Below are 18,175 nucleotides of genomic sequence, written 5' to 3'. Positions count from 1 at the left end.
ATTTTCAAAGCTAGTTCTTCCTTTATTCTATCTTAGACTTGGGCAGATACCTCCTCTTGTTACGATCATTTTCCCTTTCATCTCAAATAACATGAATGGTTCCTTGTTTCTGTGAGCAAAAAACAAAACAAAAAAAAACCATGAACCCAGAGGGAATGAACAAATTAGCATAATAATAGTAAAATATGCAATGAGAAATGTTCAATTGTTCCACACACAGTCTAAAATAGAGCATTATAATGCATATTTGAACTCTTCTCTGATAAAATGTAATCTAAATAGTTCTGCCTTTTTCCTTATATTCTTGTGGAGTATGTTTGGATTGATCTGCCTTTCATTCTTGTAACCAATATTGTTTTTGAGTTAGCTAAAAAGTACCTAGCTCTCCTTTGACAAGTCCAGTAATTCCTATGATTTAAACATCATGAATAACTTCTCACCTGAGGTTAGTTTCTCCTTTTCATGCCTTTTCTAGGGCGTCTTATTTGTAGCTCAAGATTTTTTGTAGGTCAATTTTTTTTTGGTGGGATGGGGGGATGGGGGAGGGGGGGGCGTCCGGTCATGGGGCCTGAACTCTGGGCCTGGGCACTGTCCCTCAGCTCTTCAGCTCAAGGCTAGTGCTCTACCACTTGAGCCACAGTGCCACTTCCGGCTTTTTTCTTTTTGCTTATATGGTGCTGAGGAATCGAACCCAGGGCCTCATGCATGCAAGGCAAGCGTTCTACCACTGAGCCACCTTCCCAGCCCTGTAGGTCAGTTTCTTAACTCACCCTTCCTTCCTTCTCTCTGTCTCTTTCTCTCTCTGTCTCTCTCTTTTGCTGGGCAAGTATCAGGCAAACACTGTATTACTGACCTACATCCCTAAGAATAAATCTATCTAAGCTAAATCAATCAACCAATCAATCAATCAATCAATGTATCTATCTACCTACCTAACATCTACCTACCTACCTACCTACCTACCTATTTGCAGTACTAGGGTTTGAACTCAGGAACTCTCACTCTCCCAGAGAGTTCTCTATTTGAGCCATATACCCAGCCTTCTGGGAGATCAATTTAAAAATCTCAACAAAGCCAGCACCAGTGTCTCATGCTTATAATTTTAGCTACTCAGGAAGCTGAGGTCTGAGGATCATGGTTCAAAGCTAGCCTTTGAACCATGGCAGAAAAGTCCATAAACCACACAGAAAAAGCTGGAAGTAGTGCTGTGGCTCAAGTGGTAGAGTGATAGTCTTGAGCACAAAGAAGCTCAGGGATAGCACCCAGGCTCTGAGTTTAAGTCCCAGGACTGGCAAAAGAAAAAAACAAGAAGATGCAGGACACCGGAATCAAATACAGTGACAACAGGGGTGGTACCATGGGGAAGAACATACAAAGAAACAAAAAAAACCACACACACAGTACAATATAAGTACATTAAAAAAAAAAAAAACAACCAGCAACAAAGATAAAACCTCTTATGTTCCTATCTTGGGGTTCATTTTGCTTAGCATTAGGTTATATGGTCATATGTACATAGCTTTTGACCTCTCCTGCTTGTCCTAGACATATACTAGTTATTGCAAATAAGAGAAACCATGGAACCTATGTTCCTTTGAGTCTGGCTTACTTAATATAATTTTTTTCCAAGTCTTTCCATTTCCTAACAAATGGGGCAATGTCATTCTATCTGATGGAGGCATAGAATTCCTTTGTGTATATATATACCACATTTTCTTGATCCATTCATCTTCTGAGGGGAATCTGGGTTGGTCTCATATATTAGCTATAGTGAATAATGCTGCGATAGACATAGTTGTGCTGATAGCTTTAGCATGGCCTTGTTTGTGATCCTTTGGGTAAATGCCTAAAAGTGGGATTGCTGGGTCTATGTGGAGTGCTTTACGAACCTCCAAACTGCTTTGCAAAGTGGTTTCCCAAAGTGGAACAAGTTTACACTCCCTCTAACAGTGCAATAGAGTTCCCTTTTAGCCACATCCCCTCCAGCATCTGCTGTTATGAGATTTCTTGATTATAGCCATTCTAACTGGGGTGAGGTGGAACCTCAATGTTGTTTTGATTTGAATTTCTTTTATGGCTTAAGAAGTTGATCATTTCTTCATGTGTCTGTTGGCCATACATTTTTCTGATGTGGGGAGGGGAAGGGAAATAAAATACTGAAATAAGGATATAGGATGACCCATTGTAACAATGAGATGTTCAAGACAGTGTTGAAAATAAACTTTACAACTTTGCATGGGGGAGGTTGGAGAGGGGAGGAAGGAGTTGAGGAGGGGGGAGGAAAGGGATGGTAGGGGAAAAATAAAGGAGCGTGTAACAGTGCTTGAGGGGAAATGTACTCATAACCTTGTTCATGTAACTGTAAACCCTCTGTACAGTATCTTTACAACAAAAAATATATATTAAGAAAAAACAACAACAAAACCTCAACAGTACCTGACCTGGATCCATGACCAACTACCCTCAAGTTACTTCTCCATCAAGTTATTTGTGAAAGATATCTGGGAATGATTTTGGTAACTCAACTCACACACCCAACATTTGCAGTAGAGTAAGGTAGGATAGTGAAAGGGAAATGGAGCACAATGGATGACTAATTCACATTTCTAGGAGCAAGAGTTTTGACAGTACAAACATGCAGCACTATGGAGACATCTAAAAGGGAAATAATTGCATGAATTATTCATGTGTTACCTTTGTGAAATGTTCTCTTATTGCACAAGAAGCATGTATAGTTTTCAGGTGATTTATATCTCATCTAGGAATTCTTCTTGGACTAAACCTTCCCTGACAAAATTAGGTGACTCTCTTTCATCCCTTCTGTATATGTACCTATGTCCTTTACAGCACTTGCAATTTTAGATAAACTGTAAGATATTATATAGAGTGTCCTTGGCATGCAAGGAAACCAAATACGAATTTAATGAAAAGAAGAAATTATAGAGATAAAAAGAGAGAAAGAAGGTCAAGCATTAGAAAGTCAGTATTCTGCCAGCATTCAATTACCTCTATATATTACTCTCTGTATGCTTTCATTTTCTCACTTGTTCAATAATGTAGTGTACTTGAACTCTCCTTGGCTCTAGGCAAGTCCTGCACTTACAATTTCTTCACATATAAAATGAAGATATTACCAAGCACAGAGAATTATGGAGACCAATGAGCATATGTATATGATGGTTCATTCACATGTATAAAATACTATAAAAATTTCAAGTATGTCTCAGTAGATTTCAGGTTCTTCAGGTTCTTTCTAGTTCTAATTTTCCATCATTCAAATCCATAGTGCATGGTAAAAATCATACATCACTGTTTTTTGTTTGCTTGTTTTGTTGGTCATGGGGCTGGAACTCAGGGCTTGGGAGCTGGCTCTGAGCGATTTTGCTCAAGGCTAATGCTCTACCACTTAGAGCCACAGCACCACTTCCAGTCTTCTGGTAGTTAATTGGAGATAAGAGCCACATGGACTTTCTTGCCAGGCTGGCTTTGAACCATGATCCTCAGATCTCAGTTTCTTGAGTAACTAGGATTACAGGTGTGAGCCACCAGTGTCCAGCACATCACTGTTTTATATTTTTCTCTTTTGATCAGGAATGATGTCAAATTAAGCAGCAGTTGATAGAACCTAGAGGAGACCTCTCACCTGAGTACATTCAGACTTAATTATTCCAGGCTTCCTTCAGCTTTCCGAAGAATCTATCCAAAAATATACAGATACAAGACACATGAGAAATTTGTTTGGTTGGCTGTATGGCAGACCCGCAGCTGCTACTGTGTATGTGACTGAGCTTTTTCCTAAAGGACTTCAAGGGAAGAATGTTCCTATTAGGCAATTCTTCCATCAAAGATGACTCATTCAAGACTAGCACAACTGGTTTAAACACCAGCACTGGTTGAGAAAGGTACTAGAAAAAGAGGGAAAAGCTCAGCAGCTGAGTTTGCACTTAACAATTGCATCTCCTTTTCCAAGGGTTAGCTAATGTTTTAGAGAAAGAAAAACAAAGCAAAAAGCTACTGATGTTTGAAATTGATATGAAAAGACTTTCTGAAGATAATACCTTTCTCCCTTTCCTTCATCTAAAGCTTTTGGTATTTTGTTGTTATTTGTTTCATTTTGATTTTGAGACAGGTTCTCGCTTTACATACTGAAACTTTTTAAAAAATATATCTGTCTCAGACCTCTCTGGTGCTGGACTTGAGCCTTAAGTTTATGTCCTGACACTCTATTCTTATTTCCTTCCCTGCCTGTCTCATTATTTTTCCCCTGACAAGTGTTGCTTGAACATTAGACAGCACTACGTGAAGTATTGCTTTCTGATGTAAAAATAAAAGGTTTAAATTTGATTCTTCTTTTTTTTTCTTTTCATCTTCAAAACAAGGTCAGAATGCTTTATTAATTTATGTCATCATGCACAGGGACCATTCTAATCTCTATTTGTTCCTACCTCAGAGAATGTGCTGCCAAAGCAAGCCTGAACTTGATCTTCAGCAGAATTGCCCCAATTATACCACAGATAGATTCACAAGAAGCCAGACGCAGGTGGCTTACACCTGTGATCCTAGCTATTTAGAAGGCTGAGATCTGAGGATTGTACTTTAAAGTTAGCCTGGGCAGGAAAAGCCCAAGAGACCCTCTTTTCCAATTAACCACCAAAAAGCTGGAAATGGAGCTGTGGCTCAAATAGTAGAGTGCTAGCCATGAGCAAAAGAAAATGCTAAGATAGACAATTCTGAGGGTCCCTGAGTTCAAATCTTAGGACTAGCAAAAAAATAAACAAGCAAAAAAAGGTGGGGGTGGAATTTTGGAATCAATTTCTCTATAAATCTACTTAGAAACTATTCAGTTTGTTCAATAGGTCACATTATTCTTTGTATATTTGTTCTCATCTGTAAGCATTTTTTTTTCTGGTCATGGGGCCTGAACTCTGGGCCTGGGCGCTGTCCCTCAGCTCTTCAGCTCAAGGCTAGCACTCTACCACTTGAGCCACAGTGCCACTTCCGGCTTTTTCTGCTTATGTGGTGCTGAGGAATCGAACCCAGGGCCTCAGGCATGCAAGGCAAGTGCTCTACCACTGAGTCACCTTCTTAGACCCTGTAAGCATATTTTGATAGCTGGGAATTCAAAGTACTTTAGAAAGTTACTATGCAGATTTCGCAAGTACATCATAGGTTTTATTGGGCAAAGGGTAGCAAGTGCTCAAAAATGATAGCTACAATAAAAATAACATTGTTATCATTGCTATTATATGTTCCCAATTCCTGGATTTAAGAGAAAAAAAAGACAAAACAATTTGCCTACAATAAGTAGTGAGGCTATTGAAACAGGGCAATTGCTTCAGAAGGAGTGTTGTAACTCTTGTCTCCTTTGAGAAAGAAATTACTGTTAGTAATGATCATCTAATTTTTCATTTTCCATGTATCTATGAATGAGTCCCCTGAGTAGTACTGACTACTGTTATTGCTGTTCTGAAATTTTCTTCTCATTGAATTTTTGAGCTGGGACTGGTGACGCACAGCTGTAGCTCTAGTACTCAAGAGACTGAGGAAGCAGAATGTTGAATTTGAGACCAGTGTGGGCTTTATAGCTAGAACTTGTGTCAAAAATATAAATGTACCTAGTCCAAAGAGTAAAAATAACAGCTGCTCATGACAAATCTCTAAAAGAGGTCATTAACAGAAATAAAGAATATATAAGAAAAATCGAGATTAGAGGAAAGTTTAGTTTGGGTAAATTTCTTTACCATATATGGCATATTTTTACTCCTAAGTTCCAGAATTTAAACGCATGCTTTATCTCACTAAAGTTTCATAACTCTTTCTGGTAGGTATCTGTTTAAGCAATACTGAGGAATTGAGCCCAGAGCTTCATGCATGCTATGCAAGCACTCTACCACTAAGCCACATTCCCAGCTCTCTAATATTCCTTACTGCATTATTTGAGAAAAATATGTAAAAGGACATTAACCTTGATCCACATTGAATAATCTTTATCCCAAAGGGATCCAAAAATATATGCAGGACTTGCTGGTGTATTCTCAAATGAAAACGTGATAGCTACATATCTATGTGGAACATAAGTAGAAAACAAGTATCATTTAAAATTAAAATTAATTATATTGCTTATTACTTGGAAGGCAAGTGGTACCAGAAACTTCTGTACTATGTCCATCCTTTTGTTTTTTTTTTTTTGGGTCCAGTCGTGGGGCCTGAACTCTGGGCCTGGGTGCTGTCCCTCAACTCTTCAGCTCAAGGATAGGACTCTACCACTTGAGCCACACCACCATTTCCGGCTTTTTTTTTCTGCTTATGTGGTGCTGAGGAATCGAACCCAGGGCCTCATGCATGCAAGGCAAGAGCTCTACCACTGAGCCACCTTCCCAGCCCTTTCATTCTTTTTTTTTTGTAAAAGAATAAAGATAGTAAGATAACTCAATTGCTTACAAAAAATATTTTAGCTAGTCTTCCATTTCCCTTCTCTTTCCCAAGAAGAGGCTCAGCAGTTAAAGAGAGAAAGAATGTACAGCTTCCACAATTTATGTAAAGGACATATGTGTCACAGTCATTTGAATCTTATTTGACAGAACATCTCAAGTCAAATGCTTTAGAGGAAAGTTTGGTAGAATGACCACAGAATCATAGAGCTGAGGCAACACACACACACACACACACACACACACACACACACACGCACACACACACATATGCATAAATATAAAAATAAATATATATAATTTGTCTTAAAATGATGATGAACTATCTACATTTTTTTCCCCCTTGTCTCCCCATTCACAATACAGACTAGGTACAGGCCTGGGCTGAGGTATATATGGGGTAGGTTTACTCTGCCTCCTCTTTCTATACAGTCAGTGTAAGAACACAGCCTGTGGTAAGCACCCAGAGGCCTTCTACATTTTTTTAATGCCAAAAGATAAGGGCTTTTAGCCAGGTGCTGGTAGTTCATGCCTATAATCCTAGCTACACAAGAGGCTGAGATCTGAGGATCATAGTTCAAAGTAAGCCTGAGCAGGAAAGTCTGGGTAAGACTCTCATAGCCTTAGGAAAACTTGCATAGAGAATGCTCTGATTCTGTGTTGGTTGGTTACCTCCCTAAATGGCTTGAACCACCTACCTCTGAGTAGCCTCTAAGTATAAAGTTGAGGTGTATCGTCCCTAGATAGAAAGGTTCTGCTGGTACCTGAGCTTGTAACTGAGTATGTCCATATAAAGTCTGCTTTTGTTAAGCCTTGATCTCCACCCCAAGCATGTGATTGTTGTCTTTAAAAGCTTGGTGCATGGCTGGGAATGTGGATTAGTGGTAGAGTGCTTGCCTAGCAAGCATGAAACCCTGGGTTTGATTCCTCAGTACTACATAAACAGAAAAAGCCAGAAGCAGCACTGTGGTTCACATGGTAGAGTGCTAGCCTTGAACAAAAGAAGCTCAGGAACAGTGCCCAAGCCCTGAGTTCAAGACCCAGGACTGGCAATCAATCAATCAATCTATCCATCCATCCATCCATCCATCCATCCATCCATACATACATACATACATACATACATACATAAAAGCTTGGTGTAAGCTCTGTTCAGGACTGCTGGTCTTTGAAACAGAAGTCCACCATACAGTCACCAGTCCTGATTCCAACTCTCAAAATGTGGCTTCTCCATTTTCTTGCCATATAGCATAACCACCAGAAAACCAGGAGTGGTGCTGTGGCTCAAAGTGGTAGAATGCTACAAAAAGAGCTCAGGAACAGTGCCCAGCTCCTGAGTTCAAGCCCTTGGACTGACAAATAAAAAAGAAAAGAAAAGAAAAGAAAAATAGAGGCTTTTGTGAGGTGCAGATGGCTTATGCCTGTAATCCTAGTTTCTTAGGAGACTGAAACTTAAGGATCACAGTTCAAAGTCAGCCCAGGAAGAAAAATCTGCAGATTCTAGCTCCAATTAATTAATTAATTAGCGATTTTTGCTTAACTGGAAGATTGGTTCAAGTGGTAGAGTACCAGCTATAAGCGAGGGGGTGGGGATGGGGTGGGGAGAGGAGCACAAGGCCTTCAGTTCAAGTTATGATAATAGCATGAGAAAAACAAAAAATAGAGGCTCTTAAACACAAACACAAAACAACAACAAAAACTCCCTAGATATTGGAACAAATAGTCCTAGATAAATTATAAATAAGTGAACCACATCAATAACAACAACAAAAATTGAGTAAGTAAAAAAAATGCAGAATTTACTCCTATGTGATTACATATTAACCGTGGAAAGTGGCATAGCATCTACTACCTTGTGGATATCTTTAATGGATATGAGTCAGCTGCAGACTGCAACTAACACAGTATTAACCAGTATTAGATGGCTGACAAATTATTTGTAATAGTAGAACAGCTCCAAGCGAACCTCTGAAAAGAACTCACACTTACCAAAATTACACTAAAATTACACTAAGAGTTCAGAGACCCTGAACCAAACTGAGGAAACTGTCAAACCAGAGTACTAATTTATAAACAGAGCAAAGCAGTCAGGCCACGTGAGTTTTCTGAATCAAAAAGTCTGGCAGCGAGGAGTAAAGCCTTGAGCAGTAAAGCCTGAGCAACTGATTGAGGAAACCCAAACCTGTCTGCAACTTTGGGAGCATCTGGAATCATAGTCTGCCATCTCCAAGGCACAAAAACAGGTTAAAAGCGGCTTGTGAACAAAACAGACCAATGTGTTACCATTTATTTCGCCATTGTTTGAAGTTTTGATTTTTAGGGTGTCACACTTTTTTTTTCTCCGTTATAAACAAACAGTAACCAGGCACTAGAGGCTGAGCTTTATAATTCCAGCTACTCAGGCGGATGAGATCTGAGAATCACAGTTGTAAGGCTAGTTCAGACAAATTCCCAAGAGACTCATATCTCTAATTAACTAGCAAATTTTCAGAATTGGAGGTGCAGCTCAAGTGGTAGGATGCCAATAGTAGAGGAGAAGCCAAGCAAGAGCTTGAGGCTCTGAGTGAGCCTCAGTACTGGAATAATAAATAAAGAAGTAGTAATTCCTGAGCTAAGCAGGATCATTTGTTTTCACCTTTTGAACTACTATCAGTTCATTTTCTTTCAAGTCGCCATTGTTTCATATTGTCAGTTATGATTAATACATTTGTTAGTGCTTTTAGAAAAGAAATGACAAGCCAGGTACCTTTGGCTCACATCTGTAACCCTAGCTACTTAGGAGGCTGAGATCTGAGGATTGGGGTTCAAAGCCAGGCAAGGCAGAAAAGTCCATGAGACTTTTTTGTTGTTGTTGTTAGTCATCACCTTGAACTCAGGGCCTGGGTACTATCCTGAGTTTTTTCACTCAAGGCTAACACTCTACCACTTTGAGCCACAGCACCACTTCTGATTTTCGGTTGGTTAATTGGAGATAAGAGACTAAAGGACTTTCCTGCCCCAGCTGGCTGCAAGCTGCGATCCTCAGATCTCAGCCTCCTGAGTAGCTAGGATTACAGGCATGAGGCACAGGTGTCTGGCTACCTAGTATTTCTGAGTAACGCAGTTACAGCTTTTTAAACAAATTAACTCATTGAATATGCATTTTATCATGTTTGTTTTGTTCAGATATGTTTAATTATTGCTAATGAAATAGAAAATTCTCAGATCTAGTAATCCCTTACTGTACTCCTATATTAGAAAATTGAGTAAGTGCAGAGTAAGAAAACATTCTTCCTTTTATTGTCTCCAAAATCAAGCTTAGTTGAAGGCTGTAAGCCTTAATAGCAAGATTATAGTCCTGATGTTTTTCTTTTTCTTTTCTTCTTTTAAGTGGGGAAAGGCTGGTTTTAGGCTTGAACTCAGAGCATGGGTGCTGTCCCTGAGTTTTTTTGCTCAAGATTAGCACTTTGCCACTGAGTCACAGCTCCATTTCTGACTTTTTTGGTGATTAATTGGATATAAGAGTCTTACAGAGGGCTGGGAATATGGCTTAGTGGTTAAGTACTTGCCTAGCATGCATGAACCCCTGGATTTGATTCCTCATTACCACAAAAGCAGAAAAAGCCAGAAGTGGCACTGTGGCTCAAGTGGTAGAATGCTAGCCTTAAGCAAAAAGAAACTCAGGGACAGTGCCCAGAGCCTGAGTTCAAGCCCCAGGACTGACCAAAAAAAAAAAAAAAGAGTCTCATAGACTTTCCTGTCTGGATTTGCTTTGGTCCATGATCTTTAGATCTCAGCCTCCTGAGTAGTTACAACCAGGCAAGAACCTGGTTTCTATGCAGCCAATTGTATTAAGGTGAGAATGCTAGATTTGAAATATTAGCATTTACTCCTCTCTTTCTAGCAGGTAGAAGACTAAAATGGTGAGATGATGATGATGATGATGATGATGATGGGCACTAAATCATCTCTTTTCTTCTCAAATATGTATAGTGTTAGAGGAAGCATCTAAGAAGGCTCATTTTACTTATATTTAGTGACATAGAGAAAAAGGAATTGTTCTAAAGTTTTAAAATTTATATTTTAAGTTATCTTTAAGTAGTTTTGCAAAGGATTTTCAATTCGATATGTCAGTTTATGAGTCCAGTGCATCTTGAGCCATGCCATGCCTTCCATCTTCCTTTCCCATCTAAATTCATTTTTGAAAGTGGAATACTCATTTTTCAACAGATTAAAACATGATCTTCACATATACAGTATACTTTAACATCTCTGTTTAAAAACTACATTGAGTTGGGTGCTGGTGGCTCTTGCCTGTAATCCTAGCTACTCAGATAGTTGAGATTTGAGGATTGTAGTTCTAAGCCAGCCCAAGCAGGAAAGTCTGTGAGACTCTTATCACCAATTAACCTCTAGAAAACCAGAAGTGGCTCTTTGGCTTCAAGTGATAGAAAGTAACCTTAAACAAAAGAGCTCAGGTACAGCCCTCAAGCCCAGAGTTCAAGCCCCAGGACAAACAAGCAAAAAAAAACAAAAACAAAAACAAAAAAACAAGAACAAAACCAAAACACCTACCTTGACCTCAGATCATAAACTGTTAACCTTCTCCACCTAGTGGCAAGACAGGCTAATTGACAGCAAGTCCCTGAAAAATTCTTAAGTTTCAGGCTCTGTTACTGAGTTCAATAAGTAGTATAGTATCAGCATTTTCTTCCAATGTTATTATCTTTTAAACCTAACTACCATATCTTCAAATTGCAAGATAATGTTGAATTGAGCATGGTGCAATGGCTCTCACTTGTAATCCTACTCAGGAGGTTGATATCTGAGGATCATAGTTCAAAGCCAGAACAAGTAGGAATGTCCCTAAGACTCTTATCTCTAATTTTCCACCAAAAACTCTGAAGTGGAGCTGTGGTTCAAGTGGTAGAATGCTAGACTTGAGCAAAAAAGCTCAGTGACAGTGCCCAGGTCTTAGAGTTCAAGCCCCATATTAGCAAAATGAGTCCCTTCCCATAGCTTAGTCCACTCCTTCCCTTCACAGCTTAGCATGCTCCCTTCCTAGGCAGCACTAGGCCCATGTAGTAAAGGCAGTAAATAATCAACTTCTACCCCACTTTTCCTTGGGATGGCACTTCTCTAGGGCAGCTACCACCATAGAAGGTGACAAGAGCCCCTTAGAGTGACCTTCAGGACTGGGCAGCTGCAGGACCCCTTATCTACTATTTGGACAGTAGCCATAAACCCTAGTCTGCCATGATGAAGCCCCTGGCCTGCACATCCACACCAGGGTCTCCGCCTCCTAGCCCCTTCTAGCCCTTCCTAAACCTCCTAGGTTATATAGGTCACCTCAGACAATAGCCAGTGCTTCTTCTCACTGCTCCCTTGTGAGAAGGAGTCTTGCCAGCCCCCTTTCCAGGCAATAAACCTTTCTTTTGTTCTTTGTACCTGGATGTCTGGCAAAATCTATTCATCTTAATTTGCTATCACCCCATGACTGGCAAGCCCCTCCCACCTCCCCCTCCCCTTCCCCCAAGGAGAAGAGAAACAGAAAAAAGAAAAAAAGAAAAAGCTAGCTGGAGACTGCTTGTAATCCTAGCTACTCAAGAGGCTGACAACTGAGAATCAACATTCAAAGCCAGTCCAGGCAGGAATGTCACTGAGCCATTTTGGTTGGTCATGGGTCTTGAACTCTGGGCTTGGGTGCTGTCCCTGAGCTCTATCAGTTCAAGGTGAGCACTCTACCACTTGAGCCACAGCACCACTTCTGGTTGTCTAATGGTTAATTGGAAATAAGAGTCTCATGGCTTTGAACTCCTATCCTCAGATCTCAGCCCCCTGAGTTAGGATTGAAGATGTGCAACCAGCTCACTGAGACTTTTTTTTTTGGGGGGAGGGGTCCGGTCATGGGGCCTGAACTCTGGGCCTGGGCACTGTCCCTCAGCTCTTCAGCTCAAGGCTAGCACTCTACCACTTGAGCCACAGTGCCACTTCCGGCTTTTTTCTTTTTGCTTATGTGGTGCTGAGGAATCGAACCCAGGGCCTCATGCATGCAAGGCAAGCGCTCTACCACTGAGCCACCTTCCCAGCCCTTGACTTTTTTTTTTTTATTGTGAGAATACCATACAAAGGAGTTACAATTACATGGGCAAGATAACGAGTACATTTCTTATCAAGCATTGTTGCCTCCTCTTTGTTTCCCCTTCCCATACTCCTCCCTTCCCTCCACCCGATCCTCCCTCCCACCCCCCACCAAAGTTGTTAAGTTCATTTTTCGACATAACAACTTGTACGTTTTCATTGAGACTCTTATCTCCAATTCACCACCTAAAATTCAGAAGTGGTACTGTGGCTCCAAGTGGTAGAGCACTAGTGTTGAGCACAAGGAGTCTCACGGACAGCATCTAGGCCCTGAGATCAAGCCCCATAATAATCTAAAAACAAAACAAAAAGTGCTGAATTGCATTTTCAGCAGTTATAGCGATGAAAATTTGAAAGTATGTTAACAAATTTAGATGACCTCAATCAATATAGGAACTGGGTCATTAGGCAGGTGGTGTTTGGTATGAGAAATTGTAACCTGGAAACATTTATTAGTCAGGATTTGGTGGTATACATAAGTACTGGGCCAACACTCAGCCACTGAACCTTATCTGGTAGTTCTAGTAGCCATTCACCTAGCCTGATGTGTTTAATTATCTGATTGGCTTGTGTCCCGTCTCTGCTAGTTACTAATTATTTCAATAATTGTTCAGATCACAAGGGAGTATATGTTCACAGGAAAAAATACAAAATGTGATGAATATAATTACTCTGAAAAGACAGAAAGCAAATTGAGAAATCTTTAAAAGAGGAGGCCAGATGAATAGACTAGAACAAAAAAGATTGTTTAGTAAGCATAATAATAAAACCACAATAAATATTCTTAGAAACATAAAGGAGGAAATTAGATCTATGAATCAGAAAATCTGTTATGAAAAAACTAGAGCTATTAACTATATAAAACCTAGTAACAGAAATAACTCAGTATTATGGTTTGAGTATGAAATTTCCCACACAGGCGCAGTGTGGAATACTTGGTCACCCATTTGTGGCCTTAAATTAGGAGGTTGTAGGGATTTGAGGAGGAAGGGTCTAGCTGGAGGAAGTAGGTCACTGAAGCTGTCTCCTTGGAGATTGTATCTTATCCTGAGTCCATGTTTCCTCTTTCTACTTTCAGTCCTGTGGGGTTCATAGTATCCTGTACAAAGCCTCCCATTGCTAGGGTGTTCTGCTCAATAATGAGCAAATAATTGAGGTCATTAAATGTGTCTTGAACCAGAGTTACTGTCACATGATCATACCAATTGCTGCTATGTGACCATATCAATGGCTAATATATGGAAAGAATCCTGTATCTATGACTCTTTCTTTCTTTCCTTTCCAGCACAGCAGCAGCATTTTATTTGATCATAGGTAGGCAAAAGTAACAATTCACTCATTAAGGCTGGTATTATGTGAAACATTGTTACTGTTTAGTGGATTAATGTGTGTGTGTGTGTGTGTGTGTGTGTGTGTGTGTGTGTGTGTGTGTTGGTCATGGAACTTGAACTGGTTAGTGCTCTGCCACTTTGAACAGCAGCTCCACTTGCATTTTTCTGGAGGTTAATCAGAGGGAAATAGGAGTCTTCTAGAGGGGTGGGGAAGGTGGTTCAGTAGTAGAGTGCTTGCCTTGCATGCATGAGGCCCTGGGTTCATTTCCTCAGCACCACATAGGCAGAAAAAACTGAAGTGGTGCTGTGGCTCAAGTAGTAGAACACTAGCTTTGCACTGAAGAGCTGAGGGACAGTGCCCAGGCCCAGAGTTCAGGCCCCACGTCTTAAACAAAAAAAAAAAAAAAAAAAGACTCTTATAGACTTTGTTGTCCCAGATGGCTTTAAATCATGATTCTCAGATCTCAGCCTTCTGAGTAGCTAGGGTTACAGGCATGGGCCACCGGTGCCTCATAGTGGATAATGTTTTTCAGAATGAATACAACTTAAAAAATCAGTGTGCTGAAAGTCAGGCCAATGAGTTTTTGCAGAGGGAATCAGGAAGTGACACCATTACTAAAAAAAAAAAAGAAAAGAAAGAAAAGTGGGAGAAAGATTAAGATAAAGTGAGAATTTTCTGGGACTGAAGAATAATATATTAGTATCTAGGTAGAAAGAGAAAGTATAGAAATAAGAAAACTGTCAGCAATGCACCGATGGCTCTTGCCTGTAATTCTTACCTATAATTCAGGCTGAGATTAGAGACTCTCAGTTTAAAGCCAGCCCAGGCAGAAAGGTACAAGAGATTCTGTCCCCAATTAATCAGATTAGAGGAGTGGCTCTTGTGATAGAGTGCCCCTCCCCCCCCTCCCCCGCAAGAAAGATGAGGAAGAGTTCAAGGCCTAAATTCAAGCCCTGATATTAGCACAAAAAAGAGAGTAAAAAGGAAAGCAAGAAAGAAAAGGAAGGAAGAAAAAGAGAAGAGAAGGATGAAAGAAAACTTTCAGTTCAGATCTTTTTTTTTTTTTTTTGCTGGTCCTGGGCTTGAACTTAGAGCTCGGGCGATATCCCTGAGCTTTTTTTTTTGCTCAAGGCTAGCACTTTACCATCTGAGTCACAGCTCTACTTTGGGCTTTTTCTGTGATTAATTGGAGATAAGAGTCTCATGGACTTTTTTGGCTGGGCTGGCTTTGAACCATGATCCTTAGATTTCAGCCTCCTGAGTAGCTACGATTATAGGCATGAGCTACTGGTGCCCGGCAATTATTTAAAAAAAATTTACTTTATTCTTATTAAAAAGGTGATGTATAGAGGGATTGCAATTACAGGAGTCAGGCAGTGAGTACATTTCCTTTTGTATAGTATCTCCTGTTCTATCACTCTCTCCTAGTCCTGCCCTCCCCTCTCAAGCCATAAGTTGTATAGTTCACATTCTTAGGTGCCCAGTGAGCTCTACTGATGCGATCCATTTTTCAGCCTTTTTCCCTCCTTCCCCACCCTCCCAAAGAGATGTATGGAAAAAAGAAGACAGAATCATCAAAAATAAAAATTAAACAAGAGATCATTTGTTTTCATGTTTTGGAGTTTGTTGCATATATATGTGTGTATGTGTGTGCATATATATATATATATATATTATATATATATATATATATATGAGCCACATAGACATTATGCCTTTTTGTTTCTCTCCTAAGAGAATCTTCTTTTGGTTTCATTGTATGTGAGACCTGTATAATTTATTATGTCCCTGTGTCTTTAGATCAGCTTAGAATTTTGCATCCAATAAAGATACAAGTTATCATTAAGATACAGAAAGGCTCCACAATGTTGACACATGTTGAAAATATCTTGGGAGACTGTGTGAGCAAGAAAAAGAAATAATTACCAGGTGCTGGTGTCTCATCCTTGTAATCCTGTCTACTGAGGAGGCTGAGATGTGAGGGTCACAGTTTGAGGCCAGCCTGGGCCGGAAAGTCTGTGAGACTCTTATCTCTAATTAACCACCTGAAAACTGGAAGTGGAGCTGTGGCTCAAACTGGTAGAGTACTAGCCTTGAACAGAAAAGCTCAGAGATAGTGTCCAAGCTCTGTGTTCAAGCCTCAGGACCAACAAAAACAAAACAAAAAAACAACAACAAAATAGGAAAGAACCCAGAAGGTATCCAGGAGATATAAATAGGGTATGTGTGGTCCTGTCTTGCTGCATGTTCAAATAAAAAATTGCCAGAGGTACCTTTAAGACAAATAGCTGCTGGAGGTGTGGTAGAGCACCATTTGAGCTACCTCAAGACCCTCAACTCAAGCCACAGCAATGGCAAAAATAAACATATAAAACAAACAAACAGCATCAGGAAGAGAGACTAGACTGCTTTTATTTTTATTTTTGGAGTTTAATATCACCTTTATTTGTAACTGTGCAAATCACTTTTCTATAGAATAGCAGCTAACATCTACTTATCTAGTTCATAAATCTATCACAAAGGGCTGGGAATGGTGGCTTAGTGGTATAGTGCTTGCCTAGCATGCATGAAGCCCTGGGTTTGATTCCTCAGTACCACATAAACAGAAAAAGCCAGAAGTGGTACTGTGGTTCAAGTGGTAGAGTGCTAGTCTTGAGCAAAAGAAGCTCAGGGACAGTGCCTGAGCCCTGAGTTCAAGCCCCATGGGTGGCAAAAAAAAAATCTGTTACAAACCAAAATCCTTTCCAAGAAAAACTCATTGTAAATCAATATTTTAGTAATATTTAGCAAAAGCTTCAACTCAAGGACTAATGACAAAGTAGAGTATTTCTCCTTGCTTTTTTTTGTGACCATCCTTGGGTTTGGACTCAGGGCCTGGGCACTGTGCCACTTGAGCCCCAGCCCCACTTCTGGCTTTTTTGCTGGTAAATTGGAGATAAATATCTCATGGACGTTTCTGAGGATCATGGGTGATCCTCAGATGTCAGAATCTTGAGTAGCTAGGATTATAGGCATGCACCACCAGTGCCTGGTTTCACTTAGCTTTCTTGATCAAGGATTGCGCTCTACTAGTTGAGCCACATGGAGAGAGTCTAAATACTTTGTACATTCAATAAATATTTGGTAATTTGACTTTAAGTAGACATTTACAGTTGGCAACATGGATAAATTAAAATTTCATCTTGGGTAGCCAACTAATGTGTTTGTCTGTCTGTCTGTCTGTTTGTTTTTTTGGTTGTACTAGGGATCGAGCTCAGCACCTCAAGCATTTTATGTTGGTGCTATAGTACTTGAGCCACACCTCCAGTTCCTGTTTGCACTATTTGTTTTCTTGTGACAGAGTTGGAACTCAGGACCTCATGCTTGCTTGACTGGTATTCTACTACTTGAACCAGACTTGTAGCCTGAATTTTTGCTGTTGTTTTATAGATAGACTCTGATGGATTTTCTACCTGGCCTGGTTTTGAACCATGATCTTTCTGGTCTTGGTCTCCTGAGATGCCTTATTTGGATTGGTTATTTCTGAGGCAGAGTCTCACTTTATACCTGGTGAGGCTGGGCTGTGATTTTCCTCTCTGTGCTTCTCCATGTCGCTGTGGATGACAGGCCTAGATCACTGTACCCAGGCATTCCTTAGATGGAGTCTCACAGCCTCACACGGCTATCCTGTAATCTCTGCCTAACAAGTAGCTAAGATTATAGGTTGGACTCACTGTGCCCAACAGTTTTAACTTTTAAAAACTCATGAGCTGTAAATATGCATTTTCTTTTCATTTCTCAGATTCTTTTTAAGATTATAGGAGTTTTCCTCCCTATAAAACTATTTTGGGCTTGGAATGTGGCTTAGTAGCTAAGTGCTTGCCTAGCATTGATGAAGCCCTGGGTTTGATTCCCCAGTGCCACATGAACAGAAAAAGCCAGAAGTGGGGCTGTGGCTCAAGTTGCAGAGTCCTAGCCTTGAGCATAGAGAGGCTCAGGGACAGTCTCCATGCCCTGAGTTTAAGACCCATGACTGGCAAAAAAAAACAAAAAAAAAAAACTACTATTTCAAGGCAGAGACAAGAGACAGTTGGCATCTAATGACTATTGTGTGGGCCTTTAAGTGTGTTATTTGTTTTGAACAATAATCTTGGAGAAAAATACATCCTTTCTTTTTTTAAAATAGAAATTAGGGTAGACTTGTTCAGTATAACTTGCCCTGGGACAGAGCTAATAAATTGCTGTGCTCAGATTTAAGCCCAAGGCTAGATGACTTTTAGTCCTGCTGAGGTCTTAGAGGCATATTATAGACT

General features: G+C 40.1%; 1 protein-coding gene and 1 non-coding gene across 2 annotated transcripts in view; one reads left to right on the top strand and one right to left on the bottom strand.

The window, feature by feature from the left end:
- LOC122106845 (transmembrane protease serine 11E-like) overlaps nt 1-18,175 on the top strand; it is an 82,164-nt gene that overhangs the window by 6,009 nt on the left and 57,980 nt on the right. The window lies entirely within an intron of this gene.
- On the bottom strand, nt 6,773-6,903 carry LOC122106942. Its single transcript, XR_006147261.1, has one exon. It is a non-coding gene; the product is annotated as a small nucleolar RNA SNORA51 (small nucleolar RNA).

The sequence above is a fragment of the Dipodomys spectabilis genome, unplaced genomic scaffold, assembly GCF_019054845.1.
Source record: "Dipodomys spectabilis isolate Male_0828 unplaced genomic scaffold, ASM1905484v1 ptg000043l, whole genome shotgun sequence".
Lineage (NCBI taxonomy): Eukaryota > Metazoa > Chordata > Mammalia > Rodentia > Heteromyidae > Dipodomys > Dipodomys spectabilis.
Note: the sequence above shows the minus strand (reverse complement) of the source record. Positions and strands in the feature narration are given on the sequence as shown.